The 20,524-nt window shown below is 40.9% G+C and overlaps 1 protein-coding gene across 1 annotated transcript in view; it reads right to left on the minus strand.

Annotated features, from left to right (window-relative positions):
* The window catches only part of cxadr (CXADR Ig-like cell adhesion molecule), a 40,380-nt gene that overhangs the window by 17,107 nt on the left and 2,749 nt on the right, over positions 1-20,524 (minus strand). The window lies entirely within an intron of this gene.

Here is a 20,524-nt window from a genome sequence, read left to right on the forward strand (position 1 = left end):
CTTAAGCATTTATTCTTAGAAACGAATAAACATAATTTCCTGGTGACATCAACTGGGTTAAGATTCTCCATTCAATGAGAGATTTAAATCCCGGCACAGGAACACAGTCCATAGAGAATGGAGTTGTCACATGCTGCCTCGACACATTAAAATCCTTCTGACAGCCTGCCACCTTCCAGTCAGCGAGTGTGGGTGGGGGGGCAGCTTTAAATATATATATATATATAAATAACATTTAAAAAAGTAAAATCACCACAATATGTCTCTCCTAAAGAGCACTGTAAACATTTAGCAAACACTTTAAGTGAAATAAATAACTTAAATATTTTGCTGATTTAGATTATGTGTGCATTATATATAAAAACATTCTTACTAAGCCATATCTGCATCTTATTTAGCTGCTTAACACTAACTGACACATGTTGCTTACTCTACTGTGCAAAGATAATTACAACCATGCTACTGTAAACACTTTGTAAACAGGGAAAGTAACCTTAAATTTTTCTCTCCCTGGAAAGCTTTCTTTTTTGATTACAAGGTTACCATAAAACAAACAAACAAACAAGCATGTGTGTATCCCCACACACAGAAAGAGATCTAAAACTAGTGTTCAAACCACATTATGTGTATTATAATGCAGCACAGAGAGTTTAAGCTCTGTTATGAGCCACATAGACCAGCACCCCCTTCTGTTTGCCAAGCCACCTGACCACTACCTCTGTTTTATTAATTTGACAGCATGGCAGGTGGCAGACATGAAGAGTGCACTCAGCAGAGCAGCACTCAATGCTATGTCGCTTGCCTCTGCTCCTCATTCAAAATCTATGAAGAGGATGAGCGAGCTTAAGGTGACAGCAGGGATATCAAGTATGCAAATGAAATGATGAAGATGAAAAGTAGTCCTTTGAGAAGATATTTCCTTTTTGGAGTGATAGTGATATTGAGACAAAGATTGTCTGACTTAAGTTACTAGATCCTGGCCCCTCAGGGTGTGACGGGTGTGAGCTACAGGTTAAGGCCCCTGCCTCGTCTCATGTCCATCAGCTCTGTTTCAGCCTCAGAAACTTCACTTCTCTTCTGGGTCGCGGTAGATGACTGAATGAAAATACACCGCACACACAGAGTTTATACGCATATATAGAGTGACAGTCTCAGTCACACCCTCTATTGTTGAAGCATAGAGCCTGTAAGCATTTGATATGGTTGCAAAGCACAAGCATAGTTTTTTTTTTTCTTCTCTCCCCCGGCCGCTTGTGCTCCAGCTGGTCGTTTCAGCCCACAGATTTTGACAGACGCCCTTGATGAGAACGATCCGTCGCCTTCAGCTGAAGCAGGAGAAACAGGGGGGAGCAATAGAGAGAAAACTGAGATACTTGTCTATCACTGTCAAAACGGATACAGGGCTTGGCATCTGCATGACGGAAAGCTGTGTCAATTCATCAAGCACTTAAAGAAGCTGGGGCATTTTTCAAAGTTGCCTAGAAAAGGGGAAGAAAATTGCATTGTGAGAGGGAAAAAAAGTATTCAGCTGAAGCAGTGTTATCAGAGTGACTGCTTTCTCCGAGGGGTAATAAAGGACACTGTCTGATGTACCAGTTAAATCAATGACAGACCACTGAGGCATTGGGGCAGCATTTGTTTAAATTACAGCCAGAGGCCTCTTCCTTTCACTAGCACACAAAGTGGAAAATGTGCCGTTTCAGGATATCATGTCAGATTTGTTAAAAAACAGCCTGGCTGGTGGATCAAGTGGCAGAGGTGCCAGGGAAGAGGAAACACAGCCATGTGATTGTAATATGAGGTTTGTTCCACATTCAATTAACACAGGAATGTATAAATAAACCAGTTTAATCCAGCTTCTGCAACCATTAAGTCCAGTAGAGAAACTGGCATATGCAGATTAGTATAATTTGAGTAGGTTCTTATAAATACCTGAAACTACAGCAAAGCAGAGGCAGGCGGATATTACAAAGTCAAAACATACAAGCATTAACATAATATTTCAGTGATATTAATGAGGTAAATGTCAAATTATGATCATAATTGTGATCATAATTTTTTAGACATTTGTGAAAAAAATCATGTTAAACTTTCACGCTTCGTGTACAAGCAGCCAGATGGCAACCCTTTCTATTAAATGCAAATCACTATTATGGAGATATAAAAAAATCCCTTTACTCATTCTAATAAAAAGTAAATTGAATGGGGGCTGTAAGCAGGGCAGGAAGAAAGAAAATGAGTCCTCATAAAGATCCTGTGGTCAGGTAAGCCCAGTCAAATCAATAGCTGGCAGTATAAGTAACAATGCAACTCTTAAAGAAATAATACAGAGATGCAAGTGAAAACTGACTGATCCACATGGAAACATAAAGCAATTTGAATGTCATTAAGAAAAACAACAGACCCAGTCAAGACTAAACAGCAAATGGTCATTTAGACTTTCAGACTTTTCAGTTGGATACAAACCAAAATTACAGGTGTTAATCAGACCACAGACTTGGTGGTTTCAAGTCTGGTTCAAACTGAAGTATGGTTTATTTCTAGATTTCTAGCATGAACACATGTTTTGAATGGTTTGGACATTTGAATCAATTACAGGAAGTTTCATCAGTCTATAGTCATAAGGAAAAATTAGTAATAAAATGCCAACACTTCCCAGTAACTTTTGGAGAGGATGAGAAGATGGGAGAGCAATACCACCTGAAGATAAACAAACTGTAGTATGTATATAGTATAATAATACAATATAGTGGCAGCGAAATGAATGTTTATTCATTTTTCAAACATTCAAACAATGATAAAAGGCTACCCACGGAATTGACAACACACAGTTGTCAGACATAAACAAATGCCCGTCTCCAAACAAATCAATGTCAAGTCTAGAGAAACAACAGGACGTAGATATTTCATCTAAAGTTATAAATTGTATTTCATGAGTCATGATAGTGTTTCTTCAGTTCCTGTTTTTCCCTGTCACTGTTTCTGTCTGTAAGTTCTGTATTTGAAACCTAGTCATTTATTGTTTTGTGGCTGGATGGGTGTAGGAGTTGAGGTGTGGTTTTGTGTTTATTGTTGAAAGCACTTTGTGTATGAAAAGTACCATATAAATAAAGTCTGATTGAATAGATCAAATGTTCCTTAGTTCAGACTTTGAGGTGATAAAAGGCCTTTAGAAGACTATGGTTGATGGAGGATTGATGGAGGATTTCAACATACTTGGCTGGGAAAATCATCCTACCACAAGCTGCTCATATAGGTAGAACACAAGCAACCCTGTTGGTGCGCTCAAAAATGAAACTCATGGTGTTAATCAGTAACTATCAGACAACAACACACATACAGTGTGTGACCCATGGAGCATGTGACTCGGAGAAGAAATTATCTTAGTGAGCTCAAAGTCCACCACAGTGAGGGAGCGCTCTATATAATCACTGGCTTATATAGGGTGACCGTCAGTCTTTATTCAGAGTAATGGCACCACAGAAAGTAGACTGGCCTTCTTCCTTCAAGGTAGTATAATTGGCTGATAAGAGAAGCTATTATTACAGTCCAAGGAAAACTAAACAACTGTGATAAATAGGCCACTGGTAAATTCAGTCATGCATGTACTGCACATCCCAAACACACACACACACACACACACACACACACAGGCCATTAAACAATTTCCTTGAGCTTGGTGTCTGCTGTTGTAGTAAAAATATGTTTCCTACTGTGTATGTGTATGTGTGTCCACCTAGTAGGGGAGCTAAGCAGTGGGGGAGGGCACGCTGGCTAATTAAAAAGTCTGTCTTAATAACTATTCATGGCTGCCTGTGTCTCTGAGTGTCTCAGTCCTGCCACTCTCCACCACACTGTCTGACACAGCACATCCCAGCGCGGTTACTGGGAGACCACGAATGAGCAGGAGGAATTTAGGGTGTCAGCGTGCTCCACCCCATACCCCCACTGCCATTCGCTCACTCACCCACTCACCCACACAGACACACACACACAGACATCACCACCACTATCCCTCCCTGCCTGTCCTCCTCCTCTCCAACACACCCATGATTGTGCAGTGCCAGTCCCCTAGGCCTCCGATTCTCTCCGGTCGTGCTGATTGTAACCCTACCACCCACCCCCTCCACCTTTGTCGGCATACAATGGGGAGCAATCCTGTCTCCTGGCAACCAATCCCTCGGAGAAGGTTGCCATGGCGCTTAAGAGACGGTATGAGAGTGAGAGAAAGAAAGAGATAGATAGGCAGAGAGGGAGGTAAAGGGAAAGTGGTTTAGTACGTGGAGACAGAAGGGAGGTCTATGGGAAGTTAGTGTTACTTCACCATTTAAAAGAGATTGTGGATGTGGATGTGGATGTCTTGTGGATCAGTCTCTGGCTAAAGAGGACCTGTTGTGCTTTTTCTTATTTTCAGTCATATATATCTAATGTTGTTCATGCTAAGAGGCAGATATGTCAAATAATTCATAGAGGCAATCCCTGTGAGCAAAAAGCACTGCGAGCACACTTCAGACTGCTCTGAACACTCAGCTTCCAATTGTTTTTTCTACTTTCAACCTGAGCTGATGTCGGCTCGTGATGGATTTCCTTATTTGAATCGCTGCCCTATTCTGCTAACATTATGATGTTTTTTCCATTGTTTTGGGGGGAAGTCATGCAGAGCCTTGATTTTATTACACAGCATGACAAAGTAAAATAATTAGGTGTTAGAAGGGTGTTGGTCATCTGCAGCTCTTCATCAAACATCATCATCACTATGGTCGTTTTTGCTTGTACTATTCCTCCCTGCATTACCAACAAGGAGTTCCAAATATCTCTATATGTTGTTGTGTTGTCTGTTTTTTAGCAGCACTAATTAAGCTCTGCTGATTCATTGAGGAACACATTTCAATTCCTGTGAATTCTTTGCAATTATTTAGACTTTAAAAGCTTTGAAAGCCTTGAAAACAGCAAAGTAGGAAATGTTGGGTTTGCAGTGTAACTCTCATCCAGAGAGAGGCCTCAAAGAGACAGGAGCTAAAACTGCCTGTTAGAGGCTGAACTGAGGGCTGCATTTAGGGCCAGTATAAGATAAGTGAGGAGTTTTTTCAAATGTTTGTCATACACAACTACTCAAGTGTGAACGTGAAGTTAAAAAATAAAAATCTTGAGCTGAAAATTTGCACAATAGGTCCTCTCAACTCATCATGGTGAGGTGTCTTTATAAACACCCCTGTGGTTTCATTAAAAAAGGATCATCATAGTTTGGCTCTGAATTATTTTGCTGATCGAATTTATTAGCCAAATGACAGAAGGTTAATCCAGGGCCTGAATTTCAGCGCAGGATTGCGGGTATTGCGCACAATTTAATTGATTCCCGCAAATCCAACACTTACAATGCGGGAAATTCCTGCACACATTTACAGCGATGTATATTAATGTTCAACCAACGTCTGCAGTGGTGCTTACTGCAGGACGACTGGCCGGAACCACTGTGTCCGACTGTCTGACTTCGACCCTGAACACACCTGTTGCTCTCTCTGTACATCCCGCTATCATAACACAGACACGCTAACTGTGATATTAAGTTTAAGGAAACAAACACAGACAAGCTAACAGTGATACTAAGTTTAAGGAAACAAACACAGACAAGCTAACAGTGACACTAAGTTTAAGGAAACAAACACAGACGGCTGGTTAAAACATAAAGCTACATTGTCTGAGGCAGAACTTGCTCAGAAAAAAACAGCGGAGCCCGAAAAACTACTGAAAACAGTGCCATGTGATCAGACAGGTAACTGTGACGTTACTATAGTAACAAGTTTCAGGCTAACAGACTCAGAGTATATGAACGGCTCCAACTAAACAGGTGATATTAGCGGGGCAATGTGTAAAATGCTGCGGTGCTGCGCGTTTTATCAGCTGATGTTACAAAACGTCAATTTTAAGTCACTCAGATGTTTCTTACTTAACAGACCTAAAGACAGAGAGAGAGAGAGGCAGATTCAACAAAAACATGACGCTACTGAAGCTGAATATAACTACTTAACTGTATATACTATATAACTTGTAATTACTATAAAATATAGTTCAGATCATAAGTTAACTATATAAGATAGAATCACTGGCTTGTAATCTAATTTAATCCAATACAGCAGCTCTGCTATAAATTCTACATTTATCAAGTTTATACATTTTTTGACAAGAAGGTGAAAATTCTGCTTTATGTTCATTATTGAGTGATTGTGGTGTATTAGGGTGCATTATATTGAAAGGTGTTCCTAATATTTTGTCCACTCCATTAACATACATGAGAAGGTACACCACCATCACTTAGTTTAACCTCAGTAATAAACAAAGTAGAATTATCACTTCTTTGACAATGTCAACAAAAACTGAAAATGTATAAACTCTTATAGCAGAGCTGTTGTATTGGATTGAATTATATTGCGCATGTGTTCCTAATGAAGTTGCAGGTGACTGTAGTTCAGAGAATAAAACTACTAAAGGATTTACTAAATAACTAATTACTATATAATATAATTCAGAGAATACCTTAAATTGAAGGAAAGTGACAAAATACAATCTGCTGTAAGAATAGGACAAGGTACGACCTATAGTCCCGCCCAACAAAGTAAAATCCCCCCTATATGAAGCATTTAAGGGGGGAATTCCCCCCTATTTTAAAAAATGAATTTCAAGATTAGTGACATGTCCATACAGTAGATCTCTGAGCATGGACACTGTGTTACGCAGTAGTGTCTAGACAGACATGAGGTTAAGCTGTTTGGTGTAAGGAGCAGCTTCGAGCAGACAGCAGTAAACCCTGAAACCAGGAGCCAGTTTGACAAGCTAACCTCTCTTGACCCTTGCACTAGCCAAGCTAAAGACCCTCAGAGTCTTGGCAGAGGCCACAGAGGATCATAAGCTTCTTTCACCAACCTCTGACTTTAAAGCAACATTGGGTGGGAGTAAAGTCTGAAAAGCCAAGTCTTACCATGGGGAGATAAAAGCAGCAGCTATTTTAGGCTCACAAGGTAACAACAGACCAGGTGAAAGACGTGAATAACGAGCTAGGATTTACTTCCGTTTACTTTGTTCAAGGTTGTTACATTCTCTTAATGCAGTTACACCAGCCTTTGGTCTCAGTGGCATTGACAGTTCCTGGTATTTCCATCTAATCTTAACTATTTCAACAAAGTGAGTGTGGCAGGAATAAAAATGGAATGTAGGAGTGTGAGTGAGTGTATGAGCTCACATCTTTTTCTCATAATCAACACTGCGAGTGGAAATATTTTCAGTTTAGGGCTCCTTGAAAAACACAAATGCATGCACAAACACACACTGAGTAAACAACCTTAGAAATCACGTATTCATTTTAACTGAGTGAGAGGAAAGCATCTCAATCATAAAGGACAAAACTATAACCTTTGAAAATAAGTCTTTGAAGAGCGTGGAACATTTTCCCCGAATAGGCAATGACGGTGGGATGAACATTAGTGATTCATTATAGTAAATTTGCAGTCTGGGGGGCTCTGGAATGAGCAAATTAAACGGCGCAGACACTCTCCCCATCACAAACAGTCAAGCCAATCCCCTGTGACCGTGCCGAAGAACATCAATTATCTCTGCCGTGGCGGAGGATAACTTCATAACTTGGTTGCTGCTCAGAAAGAAGCCTGTGAGTGCTCGCCCCAGTGCCCCCCGCTGGAACCATTGAATTTGAAGCTGATGTGGGTGCCCTGAGAGTGAGCTTGGCTGTGGTTTATTTAGTGTTGCAGAGGGGCTGGGGCTGTTGAACCATACTGATTGTGCTGTAATGCAGCCGAAACCTCCACTTGCCACACAGAGCTGCCATCAATTCCCAGTGAGTGTGACCTAAAGGCTGTTTTGACATAATTGAACATTAAATGATGAAGGGGTGACGAATGACAGGCACTTCACTCTGCCGCCTGAGCATTTGACAGCTTTTAGATGGGCCTATGGGGGATGCGGTTAATGCCACTGCTATGAATACCCACAGCAGCCAATTTGCTGCTTGTGTACATCGACAGTGACAATAATTCTGATTTAATTACTTAATTCACGAAAGCCTGAGCTTACCAATAATCCTGTTTTTTTGTATATAAAATAAAACAATTAATGGCTCCCCTGCAGCTGCTATATTGGAAAATCGTCAAAGAGGGCAACTTTATCAAGTTTCATATACATTTATATTAGATTTGAAATTCCACCATCAGGTTGGTAAAAAGTGATGTCTCTTAACAACTGAGGGAATAAAGGAACTACAGGGCTAGGAAGGGCAAATTCCCACTGGCTCGTTCCTTAATGGTCAGTTAATCAAAACGGTAGTCTTCATCACAGGAACTCTTAAGTCATAGCTTTGGGATTTGTATTACCATCTTACAAGGTTGTAGGACAGTGGATTTAAGCATCTGCAGCTTATCTAACTTCTCTGCTACCAAGTACTGTCCTAAATCTAGACTCAATCCACTAAAAGAAACCTGACATCCATACACCCCCCCCCCCTCAATCTCAGTGAGAGGAGAGTAAATTTATCTAAAAGCACCCTGAAGAGTCAGATAAGAACACCCAGTGTCTCTGGTGTCTTTGAGACCTGTGGAAACACACACACAAACATATAAAAAGGCCTGTGTCCTTTGGGATTCGTCAAAGCCCAGGGACATAGTGAACTGGTGACAATAGCGGGGGGGGGGGGCTGGCTGTGCCGTAAAGCTGATAGGCTAGTCGCCAGTCTGTGGAGCAGCACAGATAGCCTGCTGATAACATCCTCGTGGGAAACGGCAGCGATGTGCCAATACAGTCACATGAGGAGGAAATTAAAAAGGAAAAGAGGCAACATGAGGGAACATGAAAGTGATGAATTTGAAGTGCCTCAGAGATACATTGGTGTGCCTCGTTTGTTAGAAATGGCTGTCTATAGAGATGTAGCGGGGACACAGCAGGTAGAAACATTTAACAGCTGGAGTGTTTTCTTTACTTAGAGTTGTCAGAGGAGTAATTACAAAATCATGTCCTGGCAAAAAAAAAAAAAAAAAAAAAAAGAAAATCCTGCAAGCAATTAGAGAAGACGTGAAAGCAGTATGCATGACTTGATCACAGTGGTACAAAACAGCAGTGTACATCACAAACACACACACATACATACATAGAGCTTATCATAGCTTATGGACCACAACACTGGAGGGATGAGCCATTTAGGCTAGTTTCAATCCAAGTTGCCACTTAATCCTCAAACAAGCCATTCCAGGGCGAGGTGGGCTGGTGGACCATATAAAGGTTTTAAATCAACCATCAGCCAGGCTTTCATGGGGAAAGTGTGGGTGAAAGTGAAAACAGAGGACCAAGACTGCAGTCACATATTTGTTGGCCAAACAGAAGCAATAACACCTTTGTTACATTTGCTATCAACATATGAGAGCCTCTAAGACACAATTTGCACTCTGTCAGTTTTCTGACGATTCATACAAATAAGGGATGGTCCCATTCTAGTTCGGAGGGTGGTGGTAATGCCAATGAATTAGGAATAGCTTGGTTAAATCAATAACTACCCATAAACTACCATCAACACATGATTAATAATAGTAATGTAATGTAACGTCTCATTCTTACCTCTCCTTCACCCATACAGATCAATGCTCTCACCCACACACACTATTCAGCAGTGGAACTGATCAGTGATCAGATAAATGTTTCAACAGCTTAGAGTGCTTTCTGTATGACTGTATGTGTTGAAATCACTGGAGCCGCTTTTCTCCCTGTCTCATGTAACAGAGAGCACAACAGATGATTTATGTGTGTCTTCAGCAACCATTATCACAGGGGACAGATCCTGTGGAGGCTACTTCCACAGAGTGCTTACTGACGCAGGTACACTTAAGAGGAGTAAAGATTAGGTATGCATCTCGGAGAGACATTTACACCTTTCTAACGTCTGACGAGAAAGCGTCTCAAACCAGTTCCAAATTGGATTTCAGTCAGTCTTAAATGACTTCTTGATGCATTTAACATTAGCTTTTTATAGTCTGGACAGCTATCTAATCCGCCCAAGATGCCAGGACACATTAAGTGTGATTGGCATATTATGTACATGATTTTAACCTATCTTCTAACATGCACATTAGACCTGCTTTCAGTCTAGCTGACCTGACAGAATCAAAACTGCCCAAAAAAAGTTTTCATTTGCATACTAAGCATAGAGGATTGGAGACACATGTTGAAGTGGTGAAATGAATCTCTGAAAGCCTCAATGGTTTTTATTCTCTCCAATCACAACATAAGCACCAGGATATAGAAAGTGAAGCTTCAGGATGATCATTTACATTTTCACAAGAAAATATTTTTTTCTTTCTATGATGGAACAGAAAAACTAAAGGAAGAGGATTGGATTAGGCTGTTGAAAGAAACCATGTTTATTAAATGTAGGTATCTGTATTCTAAACTTCAAACAGGTTACTATGAACTAAAACAATGAAAGCCACATGTCTTAGTGGGGTGTAGTCACGGGGTATCTCTCTCCTGACACAGGAGTTTCTATGCACAGTGGGGGGAGGCAGCCATGCCTCCGCCTATCCAATCCCCCATCCCCCAAAACAAATAAAGTGTCTGATACAGACCAGGCCCCTGCCGGCGCCCCAGACCCAGCTTTTGTCCGGGCCCCAGGGCACAATGCCAACTGTGATCAGGAGGCAGCATTGCTGATCAAACACTCACACACAAGTGCACGAGTGCAGCTACTTCATTCAGACTGTTGATGGACTCACAGAGTGGCTTTCACTGTGGGATAGGACAAGTTGGAGAGATGGTGCAGATGTAGGTTTGAGTGAACACACAAACTCAAATTTCACAATGCAGAAGACAAACAGAATGTAGGAGGATAGAGAAGCAAACTGAGGTTTCTCATGATTGTGCTCAATTATAACAGAGGTGAACACACAAGTAGTCAGCTTAAAGCAACAGAGCGTAAATATCAAACGGGATCACTCCCCTTGAAACACAGGGCTCAATTAGGGATTAAAAGTCCTTTCTTGAGATCCTAGCAAGCCTAATAAGATTTTCAATGTTATTAGTGGTGGAATTTAATGAAAGAGTAAAACTCTACAGATGGGGAAACAGTTTCATGTTTCTGGAATTTCCAGAGCTCAGCAGTTTCATCTGCTCGGCCTGAAGTGGGCGAGATGAGGTGGACTCGCTACATCAATAAATGGGGGATTGTGAGAAGGACCAGAGCAAGTTCAGTCTGATTTGCCTTGTTCAGCAATAAGAAACTACATCCTCATACGATCTGAACCAAATCACTGACATGTTGGCTCAGTCAACTGAGGACTTAAAAAAGGGGATGAGGAGGTAAATCCAGTCTCACATACACACCACATATGTTAAGTAAACATATATGGAGAGGTAAAGACTAATGGCTCATCGCCAAACCACTAAAAGGATTAAGATTTGGGGCCAGACTGCAGAAAGTTCTGACACATGTAAGAAATATCAAGAATTCAAACAAGAATGCCTCCCAATGAATTCCAGGGTTCCTCCCTTGTTTCCTCAAATGAAGTAGTGCACATTTTAAAATAACAGTCTGACCACTATTGGAAGTTCACAACAAACTCTATATGAACTATAAAACTCTATAAAACAAACAATGAAAAAGTATTCTATCTTAACTAACATGCATTTCCCTTGAATCTGACTATACTTGACTATACTCAAAAATGACAATGAAGTGATTGAGTTGCCTCGGTTACGGCAGATTTTCTCATGTTTTGTGTAGGATGCCAGTTTTTACAGATTAAGAGATTACCAGTGTCTATGCTGGATTCATTTTTACACAGTAACCTATTTTCCATGTGTTGCAGAAGCATGTATGCCTGTCAGCTGGATTGGCTCGGAGGCAGTCAATGAGTCTGTCTTGCTCACGCCGGTTCCTCTGGGTCCTGGTCTAAAATTAGGCCCTCTGCCTTCAGGACATTGCATGATGGTGGTATTCTGGACATGGGTAGAAAATACACAGTCCTATACAGTATGCATTTTATGCCCTGAATGTCCTGTCACAAGCTACAGTGCTAACTCGATGCGTTTCATTGAAAATATATCTGACTGCTGCTGAAAGCTCCCCGAGGACTGGGGCAGAAATGGCCTATTGACAAAGTACTTTTGTAATAACTGCTAAAACATCAATTCCTTTTCAAATGCATTTATGGCATCACTTCTCTCTAAACCCCTCTCATCCTGTCCAAAGCACTCCCGACCAACCAGGATGAGGTCTTTGTGAAAGTGTAACAACACAGACAGTCCCTTCCTGTCCTCAGTGTACGGGGGGGGGGGGGGGGGGGGCACCACAGCAGGACATCAAGATAAGACTGCTGTTAAAAGATAACAAGATAGATAATCCTTTTTCTTTCCTGTCTTTTTTCCCCCCATATCTCTGCACAGGCGGTGAAAAAGAAACAAAAAAAAGCCCTGATGTTTTCAAGGCTGGAGTCTCTACTCGCTGAGAGGTTCTTTAAGGCAGGTGTAGCCGACGCACCTGAGTGCTGAGCCCTGTAGGAAGCCACAGGCAAAGACTGTCAGTTGTTGTTACAGCTTAACTGAGACCACTGGGTTTATTCGTGCCTCCAGCTCACACTCTCAGTCCCAGACATGAGGAGGAAGCTCAAAACGGCCGCTCTGGTCTAAAACGCAACATTAAGTGACAAGATGCAATTGGGAATGTTAAAAATAACTCTACAGCGCTAGTTTAAGCATCCCGCACAAAGGGGCAATCCTATCATTTTTGACTGTGACACAGTATGACGGTATTTATTCTCTGTGTTGTGTTCTTTAACTGTGCATGAGATGAGGCTTGTCAAACACATAAAGAAGAGCGGAGAGTCTGGACGGCGGAGATAAATGCAGTAAGCCCATTAAAGATGCACAGCTCTGATTTTAGGAGATTCTCTGGGTTGCGTTTGTGCGCTGCAGAGAGCCAACAGTTTGTTATTTTGTCCCTGATAGCCATTCGTAGGCTAATTATAGATACATCTCAACAAGCCAGGCATCAGTGAAAAAAAAAAAAAAAAAAAAACAATCTTGGAGAACAAGCAGGACACAAACTCCTTTAGAAAACATTAAACACAGCGCATATCGTCATATATATACATTACTCCCACATTAAATCGGACTCCAGAGCATGAAATTGCTTCTAAATCAAAGAGCAGCAGCTGTGCTATTTTCTAATACACATCAAAGTAAAGCTGATACTTGGGATGCTATAGAGGAGCCAAACCACTCGAGTTAAAAGCAAACACGAGATGTGTTTCATCATCAATTTCTGGTTTAATGAAAACTACAAGAAACAAATAAATGCCAGTGCCTTGTTAACAGGTTGTATTATAATGTTTGTAATATGCTGTATTCCTTACCACTAAGTGAGTCAATTAGTTCTTTAATACTGCTGTACTTTGTGACTGATTAGCCACCATAGTCTTTGGAAAGGCAATGGGAATGCTGTTTTTCAGGATGAACAAGAACATCCAGTTTGTTGATAGTAGAAACAATACATCAGTTCATGTAAAAATGTTCCTTTAGTTAATTGCTAATAGTGGAAACTCCAATAATTCATACTGCACCTTCACACACTCACTATCTTTTTCTTTTAACATATCTGGCAAGAAGTGAAAGAAAGCGGCACGTACTAACATCTTGACTTGTAGAAGATTCTGGAAGGTCACCTAGCTGCCGAGTGTTTAGTGGATGTAGTAAAGTGCTTCTGCCTGAAACCTACCGTACAATTCAACTCCCTGATGGCTCTAATGCCATCTTAAAAAAGGCCTGAGCAGTCTAAACTGACAGCCCGATGCTGCTTATATGGCATCCTGGATCAGACCGACAAGCCACATAATCTCAGTGAAAGTGACTGAAGCACAGACATGAAAATATAAACAGGTTTTTATGTTCATGCGGGTTAAAAATTGCTGAATGCTGATAGAGAAAACACTGAAAAACACTGAGCTGGCAAAGAAACCTGACAGTCGATGTGTTGTTTTGATATTTAGGTGTTCAAGACTTACCTGCCATCTTGATTAATGCATCTTTACGCTGCCTTGCTGTATCTGTCCCCGTAGGTCTGTTTTCAGAGACTTTTCATGTCCAAACACAATTTACATTTATTTTTAACAAGGTCTCTAAAGCTCTTGGGATGTTATAATGTTACCCAAACGCATGTTAATGGCTGATTAATAAAGGTTAGAGATAAAGAGAGTCATTAGTAGATAAAGCGCAGGGTGACATTGTAGGCAGTTGTGTCTACAGGTCATTAAGCTAAAACTGCAGTTGCAGAGTTGTGTTAAAGCACTTGCTGCTGCTGATAAATCATCTCTGTTGATATCATCTTGTCTCAGAGGGATGGATAAAATGCAGTCGACGCTCCTGCACCTTGTGAAAGGAGTTGGATGCTGTGAGTGTCTTTAGATGGGGTAGGGGGTTTACTCTTCCAATTATTGGCCACTAAGAGAAAGCCAGCCAGTCAGCCAGTCAGCAGCTCTGTGTGTTCCCATGAATTATACATGGACTCCATTAAGACACTTAACAACTGGTTCCTTGGGAATCTACCAGCAACAACAACTGCAGCCTGGCGGACGCTTTGTGCCCGCTTATTGAAAAAAACCAGTAGCACTTGTGATTAAGCTCGTGCAGTAATGTGCATTCTGACCATCGTAAAAAGCAGTCAGTCACAAAGCTATTTTCAGTTCAATCTCATCTCTCTGGAGGGCGACTGGGCCAGATGCCGATTTCCTCGCATGGCGGCGAGATGCACTACAGTAATTAAATGTCTGTTGTTGGCTTGCTGACCTTGCTGTGGTTCATGTGCTAAGCCTCATCCATACCCCAACCCTAGCAGATGTGCCGGTCACCATACCTATAGATCCAACAGCGACCCGGGAGTATTAACTTCCCGGGCAGGAGGGACGAGGAAAAGACCGTTTTAATGAATGCTAATGGAGGAGAGAGAGGATAGGTGGCAGACAGCCATGCTCCTTTCAGACACCTGGTTGTAAAGCCATAGTCGGGAAAGGGAAGTCATTTGAATGTAGTGACGATCTGTTCAAATTCATACTACAATGTACCATCTCTGGACTTCTCCCAGCTTGCCTTAAAATAGCTGCCTCTGACTGGCTACTCTGAAAATGAGAACACTGCATTACCCCTTCTTATGAATTCAATTTCATTATAGTAGGTGAGCTCAAAGACATTTTCTCATTCAGATGTTCATTATATTCAAAGTACCCCAACATCAGAGGGTTATATTTTCCTAAGAAACTAATATATAGGATTACTTTAGATATAGACATTCTCTATTACATCAATGACCATGTTTCCTCATGGGGAAAGGGTTCATGTAATCTAATCTCATGTAATGCTCTTTCATCAAAGTCTTTCACATTTCCAAAAGCAGATTAGGGACACTTTATAAAAATGCTCCAGCCTGCACATATACTAAAAATCAATGTTTGATAACCTATAAAAAATGTTTTAAAAACCACAGATGTATATGCAGCTGCACAGCCTGTCTGGGTTCACATTAAAAATTTACATTTGGTATTTGACCTCTTTCCAGACTCCACATTGTGAGGATTTGCATTGCACTCTTTTTGGATTCATTTATCATGAGCTTGATTATGAGGCAACAAATGTTACAGGAAAATGGGATTTTCTGGGTCTAATTCTGAGTCGCTTTGTATCAATGCTCCTTTAAACGCTCCTAACGAGATTCAGCCCGCATCTCCAAATTTCACTACACAGCTGCTTTAATATAATTCTAAAACCTACAATAAGCAACCAAAGTGTTCTTGACTTGGATTTTGAGCATGGTGACAGGAATTATTAGCATAACTATATAATTTGACATGACGATTAAACATCAGACTGAGACATAAAGACTTGAACATCAGCACTACAGACAGCAAAATCAAATGGGACTGAATCAAGAAAGAGGTTTTTTACAGGCAACACTTATTTGCCTTTTCCACCATATCCGCAGGTGACAATGTGTAATGTTTTACAATGAGATAGAGGTGCTAAAAATGGCTCATTCAACAGCTGCTTAACCCCCTCCCCCTCCCTCCTCCAAATATTCACCCCACCTTCTGCTTATGTTGTTTCTTTTTTTCTGAGCGATAATATTTTTCAAGATTAGACACACAATTAACTGTAATGTTCTTAGCGGGGAGAGTGGGGGGCTTACTGCTAGAGGACACTAAATACAATCATCTTCCCACAATTCAGCTCTGTCGAATACAATGCCTGGACATTAGCTGATAATGTGACACACACAATACAATATATAATGCTTATCTCAAAAAAAATGATGTGTCCGTTGGAAGTCGGAGCTAGCAACAAAAGATTGTTGTTGGAACAAATTGTCATGATAAGGTGATTTTTTCTAAACCGCTACTGAGTCCAATTCTTTAACGTAGCACAACAGATCATCTAACAGAGGTTGAAGTGTGTGTAGAGCTGAGCTGACACCTACCTAGCAGGTAAGCAGGAGCAGACTGCACACCAGCACCTGCAGATGCAGCACCCTGGGGACTTGCCTGCCACACTATGTATCCTCACACTGAGATGGCTAGCTCAGATGCCAGGAGAATATTATACAAAAAACAGCAGAATACATAAAAATAAGGGGAAAACATTCTAGAAGAAGCAGACATTTAGTGACCTAAATGCTGAATATTCCATATTAGTTGTAATAGGCTATTCACTCTTAACAAAAACACATAAGGGACAAACAGTATGAATGAAGAATGAAGATCAGTGTGTGACATCTGTAGAGGCAAATCCTACATTGTGTGTATCAGAAAAGGAGACCACCAGATAGAGGCGAAAGGTCAAGTAAGATTGCTCAACATTGCTCAACAGGCCATTATGTTTATTCCACCAAACTCCTAATAAGGAGTTGTTTTTCACCATGTCTGATATTTCCAGAAGATCTTGGCCACCAACACTTAAGAATAGAGTTCCAGTGAAATGAGAATTAGCCTGAACATGCCAGGTCAACTTGACCTGGTGCACGTACACAATGACGCACGACACCATACGATATCAACGGTATAGAGGGTCTGCAAGGGCGCGCCTCGGGGCTGTTTTGCTATCTTGCCGTTCGTGGTCTATCTTGTTGTTTGTATCGAGTATCTGCAATAAAGATCCCAGTTGGCTGTTCGACGACTTCTGTTCTCCGTCTCATATTTTAAGGTTACTGAGTTTAGGTAACCGATCAAAGTTACAACACATCCACCATTTCTAAACATTGACAATTATATTAAAATGAATGCAGAATGAGGAACATTCACATTTCTTTTATTATAATTCTGAGCCATCTTTAAAGCCTTTCTTATACATAAATGGTGTTTTAAGTATAGCACACACCTCACTCATAAACTTTAATCAATTCCCCTAACACCTTTTTCCAAATAATTATACAGTGTTGTGTAAAAAAAATCCTACTAATCTCCTTCACCTGCTTAGTGTGCAGCATCCTCTCTGCATCTGTGCCATTTATCTACAGAAAAGAATATGAGATTCTGGGGATATTTATTTTGAGCTATGTGAAAATCTTTACTATGGTCACAGTGAACAGCTTATTTGTCACAGAGCACATTATTCCTCGTTAGGAGCAGAGGGCGTTGTGGGCGCTGCGGAGCTGGGCATCAAGTGGCTAAGTGATGAATGTGCTTTGGGGCTGTTTATCGCCCTAACTGTGATGATGACCGATGGACTCAAGAGAGCGAGGAAAATCGGCGCTGCACTGACCTTGTTTTAACTGATGGGTTACATGGATAAAAAAGATTGTGTCTCTCTCCTTCTGTACAATTCCTGAGTTTCAGCAGTCATGCTAAAGCTTTCAGAGGTAGCACACACTCTGTAGTTTAGTCTGCCTATTACAGTCATGTCCAAACTATTCCATAAAGGGCCATGTGCCTGCAGGTTTTTGTTCCATCCAATCAAGAGCACACAATTTGACCAATCAGCTGTCCAAAGACTGATTAAATGAGACAAGCCTGGTGTGCTTCTCTTTGGTTGAAGTGAAAACCCGCAGCCACATGACCCTTTATGGAATAGTTTGGACACCTCTGAACTACTATCAATACAATGATGAATCTATCAGTGAAAGAACTGAAGCAGAGCTGAAACTAGTGATTATTTTCAAGATCAATAATACTGTGGATAACTTTCTTGACTAATCGATTCGTTTTTTTCAGAAAATGGTGAAAAATATCGACCACTGATGCAACCTTAAATGTCTTGTATTGTTCTCCTACCAACAACAGTCACAACCAAATGATATTCATTATCATAATCAATGAAGACTAAAGTGTCCAGAAAATATTCACATTTGAGAAGCTGGAATTAGAGAGTTTGGACTTCTTTTTTAAAAATGACTTGAAACAAATAGTAATAGTTGGAAACTCATCAAGTAATCATTGCAGCTCTATAAACATGACCAAAGAATAGAACAGTTTGTAAAATGACAGTAAAGTCATTAGTCCTTAAAACAGCCAATGTTTCCTCACCAAAACGTTACAATGCAATACTGAAAATGTTAAAGCCTTTCAGAAAAAATTAACACATAGACTCCAAAACACAAATTTAAATAGCCAAGATGAATGAATCCCAGTTTAATCTTTGAAGGAATGAAGGAATGACAACAACTACATAGGTGTCCCTGTTTTTCGTACAGTGATGTAAGGAATAAATCTGAGTTGGTAGGAAAAAAAGTTGATTCTTCCACTTATAATAAAATAGTGACATGTTGCAAAATCAAAATCTGAGTTAGTGGGTCTTTTCCTCCAGCAGAATGTACAGTAGGTTACTTCAGGTTAATCAGTAAAATGTTCCTCTCTCACCTCATATTGATGCTTGCTTACTTTGCGTAATGTTCTGTTAACCTTGCAACACTTGCAAAGTGTGTATAGTTTTGCCAATACGAATTATAGTTACAACTAGGGCTGGCAATGGAATATTTCAATCTATCATCTGACAATATAATTATATGCTATTCTGTTTACAATTCTAATTAAAAATACCAAACCATAATTAATCATTGAAGTGAGTCATCAACAAAGATGCCAATGATTTACTGGTTGGTTCTTGGCAGATCTTCTGTTTTCACATAGTTGTTAATTAAACAAGCAAATGGACCAAACATGAAAGCTGATCAATATACTGTGGTCCCCTCGGTCCTACATTCATACTAAAGCGTGACCTTTATGAATTGATGAGCCACTAATTTGTGTCATTTAGACAAAAGTGTTCCACAACACAGCACATGATTCATTCTACATGCTACGCCAGAGGCTGCTCCTGTCAGTGGGTCAATACTGAGGCCAAAGTATTATAGAGGTCAGATGACATACAAACTTGAGATATCTGTCAATATAACATCGACTTTATGACCGTGGATTTCAAGTAAAATCTTGCTAATATATCTTCCCACGAGAATGCTTTGGCAGCAGCCCAGAGGGCAGTTTTACTCTCTACCTGTGAAGAACGTATGAGCTCTGAATACAGAGTGGCTGCACGGCCATTAAAAGCACTGAGGAACAACCACTGCTATTAATCATCCCCACTGATTCTCTAGCAGGCAGCAATTTGTTCATTCACTAATTCAGACATGAAATGGAGGGAAAAAGAGGGGAGAGCTAGGGTAATGTGACGAAGTACGGGCAGGATCAGCGTTTCACAACTCCCATATAGGTGACCAGGAGTTGGCACGAAGCTTGTACGGCGCTGGCATGCTAAAATATTAACGTGGAGGGCCTGTGAATATTCATGCGAGGTCGTCCCCATCATCAGATCGTGGAGGACAAAGCAGCGTCCCCGGAGTGTAATCCGATTCTACATGTTCTTGCTTCATTTCCAAGGACGGGGGGCTCCAGGCAGAGCGAGTGGCTGCTTGGTTGGAGGTGAAGTTGGGGCTGCAACATGTTTCTGGCAACAGGAGGCGAGTAGTGGCAGTGGACTGCTGGGTCATGACAAGTGAATGTGACCTCCAGTCATTACTCTGTGTGTGTGTGTGTGTGTGTGTGTGTGTGTGCGTGTGTGTGTGTGTCCAATGAAAAGGCTCAGGTTGTTGCCGTTCAGGCTTCCACCCATCTGTTTGTAACTGTTTCCTCATGGGCCCCATCACCTAATAATTGTATTGATATATTTAAAACATCTGCAACAGCTACTGTGTAAAACAACAGGGATTTTTTCTGCAGTGAAAGACAACATAATACACACACACACAGGCAAGGGGGAGGGTAGCTTTCTGAGGCTACCAGAGCACACACACAAGTACAATCAGTGTATATGCGTGTCTGTTTTCAAAAGGTAACCAAGCAACCAGTCCTTCCAGGGCGTTTGTTTCTACACTTATCAGGTAACAGCACTTTGCGCCTGCGCAGTTTCTGCTGGCTCCTGTTTGTCCCAGGTCAGTGGCTTCACTTTTGACCCGAGCATCCAGGGGTGGAGGGGAGGTGGACAGAGCAGCAGTACTGTAGCA

Source organism: Scomber japonicus, chromosome 13 (assembly GCF_027409825.1).
Source record: "Scomber japonicus isolate fScoJap1 chromosome 13, fScoJap1.pri, whole genome shotgun sequence".
NCBI lineage: Eukaryota > Metazoa > Chordata > Actinopteri > Scombriformes > Scombridae > Scomber > Scomber japonicus.